The following is a 13,867-nucleotide window of genomic DNA, read 5'->3' on the forward strand; positions in this document are numbered from 1 at the left end:
ACTCCAGAAGCTAAGGAAACTTGTAAGACTCAGGAAGCTTGGGAAACTGACAAAAATTGTAAGACTTACAAGACCTCACCCCAGATAACTTAATCTCTGCTGGAGGTGGGTGGGTTCTGGGGAGAGAAGCTCTGTGAAACTGCCTTCTAGCTTTTCAGGGAGCTTATAGTTTCTGTGAGTAGTCATTAATGATCTATCAATCTCTTGCTGTGTTCCATGGTGGTTTTATGATCTCCATTTGCTGTACAGACAAGCTTCCTTCATGGGGGTGGTTAGCTTGTCTGTAGATATAAAGATAAGATTTAGAATGTAGTAATGATTATATTAGTCTAGCAAATTGACAGATTCTTTTTCAAAGGTCCATAACCTCTCTAACCCCAGGGAACTGGTTGGGTCCGATTACACCTCCTGTTGAGTAGACCTTAAATCCAGTTGGACAGCTATTGGTTGCCAGAGAAAGCCATTACTACAGAGGTGATTACTGCACCTTTTAGCATAACTTGCCATACTGGAAATGTGATGGTTTATAGACATTGTAGTGGAGAACTGTTCAATTGTTTCCCTCCCTTGGCAGTTTTCATTGCAGGTTCTGGAACCATGAAAACTTGACCACAAGAAAAAGGCTTTCAGGTCACATTCTGTTCAAGTAATTGAGTTGAGTGACTTGAACAGAACCAGAAATAGGAACCCACCCTCAGGCCATAAGAGGCAATCACTGGCTACATTAATTGTTTTGGGAGTCTCTTGGGCTACCATTACCTGTCATTTAAAAGGAGGTTTCTTGTACCTGTATGCCTGTTAATTGAGATTTTGTTAGCTTATAGTGCTTTTGGAGAGCATTGGCAGCCCAAGTGTCTTAAGTTCTTTAAGGTATAAGTGCAAGTGTGTGTGTGTGTGTGTGTGTGTGTGTGTGTGTGTGTGTGTGTGTGTGTGTGGTCAATTATTGGCCTTAATTACTTGGTCAGTGGAGTCCGGTTCAGTTAGTCCTTTCCTAAACATCTATCACATAGGTTACTACTGCCTGTGGGTTTCTTTCTATCAGCTTTAGTGTTCCGGATCTCTGATTCTCTTGGATCTAATTTCTGTTCTGTGTGATAGATAGAGGTTTAATTTTATTCTTCTATCTGTGGGCACCTTGTTTTCCCAGCAACATTTTCTGAAGATGCCATCTTTCCTTCGGTGGATGTGTTTTGCTTCTTTGTCAAATAGTGGGTGGCTGAAGATAGGGGTACTCACGTTTGGGTCTCCCACGTTTTTCCACTGATCTACCATTTCTATGCCAGCATCGTATTGCTTCTAGTAATACAGCTCTATAATTTAAGTCTGAAATAACACTTCCTCCGGTATTCTTTTTGCTCAGGATTGCTTCTGGCATTTCACAGAAGATATAGCATATAATGCTATGAATGATGCCATGCATATAAATGCTATAGTCTGAACTGAAATTCCAGATAATTCCAACATAGAGAATTGCTGGGGAGAAGACACATGTGAGAGCATGGAGATAGCCCAGATGTCTGAGGTTGGGGGTTGACATGTGGAAATCAGTTATGTCCTCTTACCGTGTGGTTTTCAGGACTCATGGGATTAGGCTCAATGGCAAGTCTATACCTGCAAAATGATCTCAGTGCCTTGAGAATATCTTTTAATTTTTTTTTCTTGGCTAGGCTAAGTGACAAACGCCTTTAAATCCAGCACTGACGAAGCAGAGGCAGGTGGGTTTCTTTGAGTTTTGGGCCAGTCTGGTCCACACAGTCAGCTTGAAGCTATTAGTGCTATGGTGAGACTATGTCTCAAATTTTTACCTGTCATTTAGGGTAAATCAGCATATTTCATGTTTGCAGTCTTAACCATGAAATATGTTGATTTATGCCAAACGACAGTTGAATGGAGGAGCAAAATATTGCTTAGAGAAGTGATAAAAAAAATCAGTGGGTAATGCCTAACATACTAATGGAAGGAGGGGAGGAAGGGAAGGAGGAAAGGAGAAACAGTAAGGTGTTTAATAAGCCTTGCAGAGCTGTTTGACTTTTCAACAAGAACACAGCAACCGCTACTTGACGAAGCTCATGCTAACTGTGCTAAAAATACATTTCCAAAGCCTCACATCTATCTCCTGTGAAGCAGGGACATCAGGCACGGTGCATCAACAGCCCTGCACACCAGAACACAGAGTTCCAGCGCTCCAGCCAAGGAAATGGAATGCTCATCCCAGAGTCGCATACAGGCTAAACAATCAACGTAAGAATCGAGACATTTTTGCCTAGGTATGGATTCAGAAAGTTTCCACGTGTGCATCTCATGTGAAAATTACTTCCCTGAAATGTTTTCGGGAAAGCAGTAAAGAAATGTGAAGAGGGATGTGACTCGAGGTATAAGGAACCATGGCAACCAAGCATCGCCTACAAGGGGAATAGAAATCTGAAGCTACAGTTCATCCCTGCATGCAGATCTCAAGCAGTCTTAGAGTTCTTTCTTTCAGCAAAAAGGAAATCTGATTTGTGCAATAAAAAAATATTTAATACTATAAATGTTTTTATTTGGCTTCTATACACACAGAAATGCTGAATCTTATTCAAGATCATATTGTTACTAGTTATGAACTTTGATCATGAACATATCTGTGCGCATGGTATATGCCCACAGGTGCGTGGGCATTTGGACATGAAGACCAGAGGAGGATGCTAGGGACCAGCTTCATCACCGTCTACCTCCTTTGAGACAGGGTCTCTCACTGAGCCTGGAGCCAGACTGGCAGCCAGCAAGCTCCAGCACTCTCCCATCCCGGCTTTCTCACTGTGCTGGGATTACAGCTGTCTGCATGGCCAGGATCAGCTTCTCATGTGGGCACCGCAGACTTGAACTCCAGTCTTCTTGCTTCCTGTGATGGCTAATCTTGGTTGTCCACTCGACCTTACCTAGAATCAACTAAAACTCATGGTTTTTGTAACCAGAGTGTTTAAAGAAGGAAGATCTACTCTACAGCTAGACCATATTTTCTGATGGAAGCCCACTTTTTTTTTTTTTTTTTTTTTTTGCCTGCTTGGCTGCCCACACTTGTGGATAGCCCTGGAGCTGTTTGTATTTTGATGCTAACTCCGCTTCCCCAAGAAGGGCTGCCTAAGACAAGGAGTGAATCTCTGTACTCAGGTGACTTCATCAGAACCTTGTCCCCCATTTTAACTTGCAAAATAAAGGCTAGAGCTGGTGATGGAGCAGGGAGAGGGAAGGTGGAGCTGAAAAGTTTGAGGGAGAAGGCAGGAAGAGAGAGAAGGGAACTTCAGAGGACGAGGAGAAGGAAGATGGAGGTGAAGCATGGGGCCTGGGGAAACCGCAAGTTGTAAGGGATCTTAAAGCTGGGGAACAGAGTAGTGTAGTGGTCGATCTGCCCAATCGAGGCGCGCAGGTAGTATTCATATTAACTGAGTTGTGCTTTTTGGCACAGGCTTATTTGGGTGGGAGAGGTTACCGCAGCACTCACTCTCTCTGGAAGTTTATCAGTCCTGCTGCTGAGACTAACATTACATTCAACTTCTTCAACACTCTAACCTAGACCGAAGATAGCTATTGGATTATGGGCCTTTCCATCATGAGACAGCCATTGCTGGGCTACCTAGACCTCATCCTGTAAGCCAGTCTAAAGTATCCCCTTTATATGTGTGTGTGTATGTATATGTATGTGTACATAAATATTATATATATATATATATATATATATATATATGCATTGTTATCCACCCTGTCCCTTAAAGAACCCTGCTTTACACACCTGTGCATCAAGGGCTCTTGCCCACTGAGCCATCTGCCCAGCCCCAAAGCATTTTTGAAGCAGGAAATAGAGGGAATTGTGGTTGAGGCACAGTATTTAATAAGTTCTAAATTCTTCACCTTTAACATGAAGAATTCAAAGGGATCACTCAGACTGTGCATAAATCATGTACCATAATCTTTGATTTAGATTGCAAAGGGAAGTGCAAAGAGAAAGAAAAGTGGTTAAAAGTGAGACTGATTTTTCCTTTGGAAAATGGAATCAAGAGTGCAGAGGAGACACAGCTCTTGTTTCTCATTACCTGTAGATTTTCTTATGATTTGGATCCTTTTACTATCTCTAAATAAAACTTCATAGTCCATCAAGATACATTATGTATCTGGTTGTATGTTAAATACTGGCTACCCACTGTAAAATAATTTCTAAAGCAAAATAAACAGACACCAGCAAAAAAGTACATTAGGACTCTTGTGCAGACTGGGACCTAAGAAGAGGCCTCTGACTAGAGGATAGCAACATGCACTATGATCAGATTTGTGCCAAATACTACATAAACACAAATACAGGGATTATAGTTATATGTTACCATTTATATAGAAGGACCAATAGAATTGACTTGTTAGATGGTAAGCTTGGAATCAGTAGCAATGATGGAAGAGACAAGTTTTTATTCCATACCTGTTTGACATGTCTTCATTTTAATTAGCATACATTAATAATGCATATTGGGTTTCACTATATTTTACAAGCGTATATTTTGATCCGTTCACTCCCCTTCCTTTTCCTTGCCCTCGTCTCACTCCCACTAAACCATGTCTTCTTCTCATATAGTCACCGTTCTACTCCCATGTTGCCTTTCAATGGTAAGCTTTGGTGACCCACTGAATTTTGTTAGCATTTCTCAGCAGAATCTGGGTGAGAGATTATTTACAGGAACACAGATTCTCTACCAAATTTACAGCACTAAAGATGTCTCTTTCTTCATTAGTGACCACTCACTGTTCATAGACTCTCTGGGAGGGAATGAGTCTTGTGAGTACTTTCCCAAGCTACCACTATCTCCTCCTTAGTCCTCAGGGAGAAGTGGGACCACATGAGCCCTTCTTGTATTGGAATTACAAGTGCTGTGAGATCAAGATTGCAACAGTGACATGAACAGTGCTCCACCTCACTCCACACCTTGCTCTGGACATCACCTCCTTTCCATTCAATGACATCTTCTGTAATATCTTCTGAGCTTTGAAAGGGTGTGGTATAGATGTTTCGTTTATGACTGATCATGTAACAGACCCTCGTTCTCAACACTTTGAGATCCATAGGAATCCCTTGTCACCAGTCCACAGTCCTATAGCATCTTCTTACTTCAGTAGCAAGTGATTAGGATATTCTTCAAGATGAGCATGACTCTTTACATCAGTGAAGCTTAAACTGGCACAAAACAGAGTTATGATGGAACCTCACAGTGTTTATTCCAAAGTAGCAGTGTCCCATAGGCTTATATACACGCTGATCTCATAGAGGTGTTTTGTCAACGGAGGCTTCTTCCTCTCTGATGACCATAGCTTATGTCAAGTTGACATAAAACTTGCCCCACAACATGCACACATGTGCAGACGATATGGAAATGTACACATGCATACACATACAGGCAGATTGAAGCCCCTCTGTATTTACTGAAATTAGCAAATATTCGTGGCAACATAAAATCTGCACTTGAATGTTTAAAGAAGCTTTATTCATAATTGCATAAGCTTGGCAGCAATCAAGACTTTTTTTTTTCAGTAGGTGCAAAGATAAACAAACTGTGATACATCCCCATCATGAAATAGTATTTGATGATAACAAGAAATGACTTCTACAGATGGATACTAAGAAGCCATAGGCAGAGGAATCTCCCTGTCAGATCCCTGAAGGGTGTACCAGTGATAGAAGCAGCACCTTGAATATGTTAGAAGTCCACATTCTCAGCCTCCTCCCAGACCTGACGGGTCTGGTAAGGGCTAGAGTGTCTACATCAGCCCCCAGGGTGGTTCTGACAGTAGAACAACCACTTCTCTAAGCCAGCGGGCCTACCCTTCTTTTCTGGCAGACATATAAAAACAAGAGCAAAAGATCCCCATGTGTGATAACAAAGCTGACGCATAAGCCTTGGAGGAAAGGTTCCAGAGAAGTGTCAAACACGCAGTAATCAAGATGCATATATTTGTAGAATATTTTTAAATCATTATTAGTAGCCCCCCCCCCCCAAAGCCTACAATGCACAGAGGAACAAACTTCGTAAGAAAGACAAGACTGGTGTTACTGATGATCTTTGACCTGAGGCTGCAACATGGCTCTGCAGATGCTGCTTCAAAATTCACAGGTCTGGGGCCAGGATCACTGAAGCCAGCTCCATCTCTTTGTTCCTCAGAACACACACATGTATCAAAGCATCCTTAACCTCCATAGGCTTACCAGACATGAAGACCTCCCTCCTCCACACCCATTTACCAGGGATTTTTAAGACGGAAATCCACTGTCTATTGTTCTCAAGAAACACTTCTCAAAGCAAATTGAACTTACACAGGAAAGCAACGAAAACTCACAAAATAAGGTCTCTAGATGGCAGCGACATCCATGGGGGTTGGGAGGCTGAAAATCTGGAGAATCACAAAGAACAGGGTGACAGAGTTCATTTGAGAGCTTCATAAAAGAGCTTTGAAGCATGTCTACTACCACACACAAGTGAGCTACGGTTTTTATCTACTTGGAAGAGGCAGCCAGACACTGAATTTGGAAGAATATGTTTAAAAATTGATAAATAAACTGAGTAGAGTTTATTTGCACAATATAAAACCTGTTCGTTCATCAAGCATCTCCTAGAGCCAGAAAAAGAGTCTGAGAACTCCAAACAGGAATACTTCAGACTGTATTTGTAACAAAACAGAAGCCAGACATAAAGGACAACTTAAACAGGCTATAGCCTGGTTAACTGACCAATTTGTGTCGCTAGTTAGTTTACAGACCATGCCAACAACTGGCTAAAGGGTCTTCTTCAACCAGCCAAAGCTAAGTTACATAAGTTTGTTTTGTTGAGCCCAACACAGGTGTCTAGTCCAAACCCGTGGCCGCTCACAGGATTTCACTTCCTGGGGAGCAAGGCCTACAGGCCTGGCAGAAGAAGTTAGCAGAAAACCAACCTGCTCTAGCCAGGAAGGGGAAACCATAAAAACAAAGGGCAGAAGAGAATGAAAACACAGACTTGCTTAACTCCCACTGAAAGATGTAAAACCGCCATAAAGGGGAGAGAGTGGGTGTGAGGGAAAAACGCCAAGTGGGACAGAACACCGAGGAGGGAGACATTGCTGGTGGCTGAAAACAGCAGGGCTCAGGCACAGTGAACCACCATGTCTTGCAAGCCCAGACCCCTAGGCTGCATTCTAGTTAGAAGCTGCAAACTATTAAAAGGGAGCAAATGAAATTAAAATCGAATCGAATGGTAATCTCCTTATTTTAAATTGAAGGGTCCTATTGGTGACATCAGCACAATTTAAACCTATTCTCTACAGTGGTGAGAATCCAGTGGCAATCTTGCCTTCCTTCCTGCTCTTCCTTGCCTTCACCTCTCCATCGTTCTTTACCTTCGTTCTTTTCTCGGGCTCTCAGAATGCAGCCCAGGCTGGTCTTGAACTCATAGCTTTTCTCTCAAGGCTGAGATCAGTGCACCACTGAGTCATGTCCAATTATGGCTTTAAACAAACTGGAATAGGAAAGGTGGTAGCTTTTGTGGGCACTGGAGTCTTGTGGAATAAAGACACTTTGCCTTGCCAGAGCATGGGTTTGCAAGATGCTGTTGTTTAAAAATTATATTTGCCTAGTAGGTGATTAGAAGGGAAAAAAAAAAAGAAGGGCATATATTTGGGTCAAGGCAGAATTGAAAACATACATTCACAGTAAAATTTGTACAAGCGTATTCACTGGAACCCTATTCACAATGACCTATAAGGAGAACTCCGCATGTTTGTGAGAAAACTAAAAATAATAATAATAAAAAAAGACAAGACTTGTGACAGTACCTTCAAAACATGGAATTGTTCTTGGAGTATATTTTCATGCCCCTTCCTGGTATAGTGAACAGGAGTGACATTACTTCAGATTATTCATTATAACTTGCTATTTTTGTTTATTTATATGCCTCTGTGGAAAACATGTTTTTGCCCTGTGGGCTTTTCTGCCACATGTGGCTTCCCCTCATGCACAAGCACGTGACTTTAATCACATGACTCCTCTTAACTCTCAGAGTATTAAGTGTCTGAAGCTGTGAAAAAAAGTTGGGGTTTACAGAGAAGGGAAAACAAACAAACAAACTTCATCTGTCTTCTCAGTGATTGTAGCTGAAGACCTTTAGCTGGGCTCTAGTGGCTCCAGGCTCTAGTGGCTCCAGGCTCTAGTGGCTCCAGGCTCTAGTGGCTCCAGGCTCTAGTGGCTCCAGGCTCTAGTGGCTCCAGGCTCTAGTGGCTCCAGGCTCTAGTGGCTCCAGGATCAGGATCAGCAGATGAGAAGAAATAAGGGGGGAGGGGGAAGGGAGGGGGAGGGGTTTCCAGAGGGGAAACCTGGAAAGGAGATAACATTTGAAATGTAAATAATTAAAATATCCAATAAAAAAGAAAAGAGAGGAAAGAAGGGCTCTGCTTAAGCTGAGAAAGGAGATAAATCCACTGGGACTGTTCATCCTCAACCTGTAGCTGAGGACTAAGCTGCCCTCAGATGTGGGGCCTCCAGAAGATTGAAAGGCACTGGTGGTGCTCCCTGGAAAAGAACACAGGACCTCATCAGGTTTTCCACACTGCTTATAAGCACCAGGATTATTTAAGGTCAGTTTCTGAGAGGGGACCAGTTAGAATATAGACGGCTAATCTTGATTGTCATCCTTATCAAATAAGGCATAATCCCCCAGGGTACTCTATGAAGAACATACTTCATTAGAGTATTTGAAGCACAAGACCTGCCCTAAATCATGCTTTCAGATGTCAGCCCACATAAAAGGACTCTGCCCATGAGATGCTATTCCAAGTATGTTCTCTGCCCATGAGTTACAGATGGTGCACCGGATGTGAGGTCTTAACTGTTTTAGTCATGATGCCTTTGCTCCACCATCATAGATTCTAATACTCTGGTACCATATGACCAATTAACTGATTGCTTTTAGAAGCTGTTCTGGTCATGGTGCTTTATTGCAGAAATAGAAGAGTAACTAATATAATTACCATCTCTGTCAGTCATCTTCACTGAACCAGCTTCAGTGATGGTGTGTTAACCATGAGCCTGGTGCAATTCTGGGAGCTGGGGCCTCATATCCTAGAACACATGATTAGTCCCATCATACAGGTGAATAAAGTCAATACAGACGGATTGCAGCCATGTCCCAGATCATACCCAGATAGCTAACGAGGGACGAATAAACGAATAACCAAACCCATCTTCTATCTACTGAAGCATCTCATTTCAAATTAAGTCATTTGTGATTTTTAAAACATAACCCATTAAAATATAGCAAAGGTCAGATTGTTCAGTTCCCCCTGTAAAAATGAAGTGGTTGGGTTAAAGGTTTTATTAAGTTACATACATACACAGTTCACTGAGATTCCATCAGCTGACAATAGAGGTTATTTATGCACTAGTTACATATGTTAAATTAGAGTTCAATGGATATGACACAAGACAACATTTTCTTTATCTAGTGATAGCCTTCTAATAACAGAAGTTTCTAAACTATTGCCCTATATGAACTTATTTTTAAATTGACAGTCTCTGGTCTCATAACATGTGTTTTATCTATCTTTCTTTCCTTTACCTATTAAAATTCAAACTAGTTAACACATGCAATGGGCCACTACACCCACTTAACAATGTTTTTATTCCTCTGTATCCAAGTTGCCTGCTTTGTTGTTGTTGATGATGATGATGATTGTTGCTGTTGTTTAGAAATTTGTTTATGTATTTTTAGTGTGTGTGGGGTGGGGGTGTATCTGCATGAGTGTTAGTGCTTACAGAGGCCAAATGAGGCCCCCTGGAGTTGGAGTTACAGGTTGTAAACTACTTGACATGGGTACTGGGAACCAAAAGTACTTTGGAAAAGCAACAAACACACTTAACTACTAAGCCATCTCTCTAGCCCCTCAAGTTATGTTTCTTCTAAGAACTATCTCTGTTCTCCCCATCATCTTCTGTGGAAACTCAGCTTCCACAGTGCAACTGTGCAATCCTGGGAAGCAGAGATCTGGAAGGAGCTCAGCAGCCTCCCTTACCCTCGTCACACGAAACTGAAAAATATGCATCTGACTAGCCACAAGCTAGCAGGATTGTCACACGTGAATGAGGATGCTACAGCCTGAATTTGAAGTGTGCCCCTCTCCTGGAGGTGCCAGCTGCTGCCTGTTCAGTGTGGTGACTCTGTCACTTTTACTTTGCATCCTAATTAAGAAGACATGGAGAGTCTTACACAAGTACAAGCACCAGAAGGACTGTGCTATCTGTCACACTGTCCTCCAAATGTTTCAATACTGTCTTTGAGTTTGGGTGGAGGATACCCAGAAACAACTCCGACACCATGAAACTGTTTGTTGAAAAAAGACAATTAACAACCAAACAGCTGGGGATGAGAACCTTTAGCTGGTGAGCCTGGAAGGAGCATTTGCTGGCTCTCAGAGGAATTCAAGCACATAACACCTTACCTATGCGCGCTTCATTTTTTCTCAAAATGTACAATTCATCACTTTCAAATCTGTTTCCTTCAGTTGCACACAGAGCTCATTAGGATAACAATGATTCATCACCGATTTGAAAAAGCCATCCTGTTGTCTCATGAAGATCTCCAATAATAATCACTCCCCTGAGAACTGTTTTTAAACTTCCCAAACAGTGAACTAGTATTAACTAGTATGGAGTGATAAGGGACTTTTAAATTGATGCTTTTAAATACTGAAACTAGAAGGCAGGTGCTCCCCTTTTGAATTTATCACTAATTCACTTTCTAAAAGATATTGTGTGCTAGCCTACACACAGGCAATTTCTGTGTTTGCCTTGAACCCTTGAGGAAGTTGGGGGATAGGGCCAGTCATTCTTTATTATTGTTCTTTTGGCATCAGACCTTTTGCTTGAACTAGCCAGACCTGGATTACTACTGTTCATATTTGCTCCAAAGCCTAGCATATCATAGAAAGGTACCCTTTTGTAAAGGAAACAGGTCTCAGACAGATTCTAATCAGTGTCAATCTGGTTCTCAGGGGGAAAGAAAGACTAACTAATAAAATGATCTTTTAAATAGAAACAGATAATTCTGTCCAATTCCATTATTCTAATGTTCTCTTTCCAGCCTGAAAATATGGGCTATTTATTACTGATGTTCATAAATACTATGCTAAATAATCAGGAGATAATTAAGTTAGAGCTCTTCATCAGCAGTGAGAATGAAGTTTCCTAATGAGTAGACTAGATTCCCTTTAATTCAACAATGAGATAACTATTACTGAAATGTTTGCTAGTATAAAATTAGACCAGGGAAAGAAAAATAAAAACAAAACTTTGAAAGGTCGGATTATCAATAAAGTCTAGCTGATTACCTGTCCCTTTTGGACACCAAAGTGATATTCTAAAGAACAGGAGAAACATGGACAATAAGCTTAAGTGTTCTTTTTGTTTAAAATACTATTTGATGGCTATTTGATCTTCTATTATAGTGCTGAATCCAGTGATACAAAGAGTTAAAGATGACAGCAAAGTCTCGCCCTGATACAATTACCATATAATCATGTTTCTCAGCACAGCCATCACAGACTCCAGGACAATCATTTGTTGTAAGGCTGCCCTCACTTCATGAGTTGTTCAGTGTTGTCAGACATTCCTCAGTTTCCAGCCTAGACAGAGGTCAGGGACACAACTCCCTGCCCCAACTGTAACCAAATTATTTCAGAAATTACCAAATGCATCCTGAGAGACAAATTACCTCCATTTGAGAACAACTAGTTAGCTGAAAGATCTGAATTTACCTTCAAAAAGAAAAAAATATATATAGTTTTCATGAGAGGAGTGAATCGGTAGACTGAATAGCAGCTTGGCATCAAGAGAGGTATTGAAGGGGATGGTCCTCTAGCCAGACAAGTGAGTGGTAGGTGGTTTCAGGCGTTAGCTGTGGAGTCAGACTTAAATCCTGGATCTGACATTTGCTAAATTTGAGCTAGTTGGTTAATATCTATCACACTTGATCCTCTCCTCTACAAGATGGGACAATAAAACTTACCCATAGAATTTTTCGGGCAATCTGGCAAAATAAAGCAAAGAAGGATCTGGAATGGTTTCCATTAAAACAGAAGCATCATCAGTGCATTCACATCTTTGTGAAGTTAAACCCATAATAAATTTTCATGAATGTATTACAGGTGAAAAAATATCTGTGTGCTAATGAAAATCTAAACATTCCTGATGTGTCAGAAAAAATATTCTTTACCTTTGACATACTTTTATAACTACCTGTCTTAACTCCTGAAATTTTTTAGAGTTAAAATGACACTCATAAACTCAGGAATGCTGAGTCCAGAATGCTCAAAACTGAATTATATCTTTAAAAGGTCTCAGGGAATTCAGAAGAAGAACACCAAATATATGAAGGAAGAGCTAAGGCTGACCTTGGATGTCTCTGTATGATCCCGCACCAAAACCCAGTAAGTAAATACTTGTAATATTTCCAAAGAAAGTACTTAGAGCTTAAGACTGTCTATGCAGAGTTGTGTCTTCGGGTTTTATATTTATTTAGTTAAATAGTCAAACATTCAAAAATTCACAAAGCATCATTACCTACCAAGATTTATCTTTGAAAATATCTATATGACAACATTTTTTTACACAGTCTCATATTGTACAGGCTGGCCTCAAGTCATTTTTTAGTCAAGGCTTTCTAAGTAATGAGACAAATATAAATTAAAATACACTCAGCTGAAGAGAGACACTAACAAAGCTAATTATCATTAAACACTGTGGGTTTATAAAGGTAGGGAAAGATGAGGTGTGCTAAATTTGACACTGTGTATATTTGCAGACTAAAAAGCGTTCACGGAGATATGATTTAAAGGCCACTAAAGCAGAAGTATAACTTCTTAATATCAGAAAAACTACACAAAGCCCATATAAGTGAAAACAGACCAGATTGAAGACTTTTAAAAATACAACATAAATTGACATAGGATCAAGACCAGACGTATTATCATAGTAATGGATTAAAATTTCCAGCAGCCACTGAAAGATGAAAGAAAAGTAGAATTCAACCTAAAGCAACACGATTCGAGAAAGCAAAGATGAAAAGAGTATAACAAAAAATTTAAAAAATGGAAAAAGAAAGCCAGAGCTGCGATTTTAACTTTGGCATAGTAGACTTCAGAATGAAGAACACTGAATGAGATTGAGGAACACAGTTTATAGTGGGAAAAAAATGCAAAACTTACAACAAAGAACAAACTGCTACAAACATTTATGCAGTAAGGAGAGGCATCATTAGGGGAGAATTATGCATTTCAAAAACAATATTTAGAAACATCAGTAATAAGAGAGTTTTAGTTACCTCCTAGCCCATGACAAATTGTATTGGAAAATGTAAGTAGCATTGTAAAGAAGTAAGACAAACATCATTAATTAGACCAGTGCGGAGGCTCATTACCATGGGTTTGAGTCTCTCCTCCAGGGAGGCTCAAGCCAGATCAGCCATGCCCCCAAGTCCCTCCTCCACAGGTAAGGATGTGACCACAAGACAAGACAGAAGTAGGACCACACCCCAAATATGTAGATGAGGTTTTCCGAAGGCCGCAGACCAAGGCAATAGGAAGTACCTTTTGTCACTCTGAACCATCCCAAATCTATAAATATGAGGCATATTCAAAATTAAAGGTGTGCAAGAATTACTCCATCATCTGAGAACTTCTGTCACACGAGCTGGAACACCTCCGCTTGGGAAGAGATTTGCTCCCAAATTCATCGAATTCACTGCCAGAAACTCTTGTGCCCCTCACTGCTAGCCAATCACCTGCTGGCTTGGCCAGCAATGGAAGTAGAGCCTGTGCAGCACTGACT

This window comes from Micromys minutus (genome assembly GCF_963924665.1).
Source record: "Micromys minutus genome assembly, chromosome: 21".
Lineage (NCBI taxonomy): Eukaryota > Metazoa > Chordata > Mammalia > Rodentia > Muridae > Micromys > Micromys minutus.